The sequence below is a fragment of the Seriola lalandi genome, unplaced genomic scaffold (assembly GCF_002814215.2).
Source record: "Seriola lalandi dorsalis isolate HSWRI2012SDOR001 ecotype SW California unplaced genomic scaffold, Sedor1 jcf7180002054680, whole genome shotgun sequence".
NCBI classification, from domain to species: Eukaryota; Metazoa; Chordata; class Actinopteri; order Carangiformes; family Carangidae; genus Seriola; species Seriola lalandi.
Window position 1 is genome coordinate 509,047 of NW_019525233.1, and position 1,655 is coordinate 510,701.

Genomic DNA, 1,655 nt, shown 5'->3' on the forward strand with positions numbered 1-1,655 from the left:
CCTCCCTCCCCCTCCATCCTCTCACATCCACAAGTTCATTCCTCCTCATTCCTGTAATTGGCTTTGATTTCTCCTCCAAATTACATCCAATAAAATAACCTGATTTAATATCTGTGTGAAAAAGCTTCGACCCGTTCAAGAAATGTTGGATCACCACAATATTTGTTTAATTGTGCATGCTGCTCTGCACTCGTCTTTATAGCACAGGCTTTACTCCAAGTTATTCATGAGGAATAACCACATGAACTGACACCACACTGTCTGGATGATAACACCTGGAACATGAACTCCAGTCTATAACAGGAAACTGCATTTATTATTATTGCCCTTTCTTCTTTTCTTTTCTTTTTTTTTTTTAGCCTCCATGATGATATTGTCGACCTCTTTACGACACTAAATGCCTCTTAGAGACCAAGTGAACCTCTTCTAATATCCTTGATTTCCCAGTCAGCCAAACAACAAACTTTATATAATTCTAACCAGGCTAATTTTCAAGGCCATTAGGCTTTTATGTAATTAGTGCCAAATCTATACGCCTTTATTGCAAATATCAGAGTAAGATCAGTATAAATTAGCGGTAATTTACTACTATTTAGGAGCAACTGTCAAGAGGGGAGGGTCTTGGTGTAAATGATGTGTGAGCAGATTAATTCGGCGGAAAGTGGAGGGAGTTTTACGCGGAGCTGTGATCGCCTGGCTCTGATAAAAGGGACACACGGTTAATATAGAGGGAAGCGCTGACACCTGAGCAGATACACGGGTAAACACATGATCATGTGTGGAGCACGCGGAGGAGGGATTCGCCCCCGATTTTTTTTTTTTTTTTTTTTTACACGTATCGGTTTAAATGAAGGTTATTTGTTTTCAAGAGACAAGAAAACGCGTAAAAAATAAATAAATAAAAGGAAATAGACAGGACACACGCACACACACACACACACACACACACACACACACACACACGCCAGGCTGCCAAATATTTAAGGACAAAAAAAAATAAAAAATCAGAAATGCTTAACAGATGCCGGGACGTTCAGGGAGCGCAGGTTTATTTATTATGTTGCTGGGAAAAAAAAAAGAAAGTGGCACAAAGGAGGCGTCCGAGCGTGAACCCGGGGCTCGTTCAGGCTCTTTTCTTCATCCATACAGGCTTCAGTCGCCCCTGCTCATCTTTTATTTGTCTGCAATCTGGTGGCACGACCGACAGACTGGGAGGGATGGATGGATGTAGGGATGGAGGGATGGAGGGATGGAGGGGTGAGTGGATGGGTGGATGGATGGAGCGGAGTCGCGGACGCACCGGGATGAGGAGGAGGTTTCTTCTTTGCTCTGATCTCTGCGTCTTTCTTCAACGAGGAGGGAAAGGAGAAGAAGAAGATGCGCAATTGGAGATAATTCTTGTCCTCTCCTGTTTGTTTGTTTTTGGGGTTTTTTTTGTTGTTGTTGTTGATTTTTTTTTAGAAGGCGAACTTGAGGTAGATTTCAAACCGGAACTAAACGTGGTTGATTCAGAATATTTGGTATTTGTCGGGATACAGCAGCGTGCGTTCATTTGTTTATTATTCCAGAATTACAAGATCTGTGACTATTTATGGTCTGTGATTATTCCACTTATTAATTATGCTATATTATCCAAAGTACCCCCCCCCCCCCCC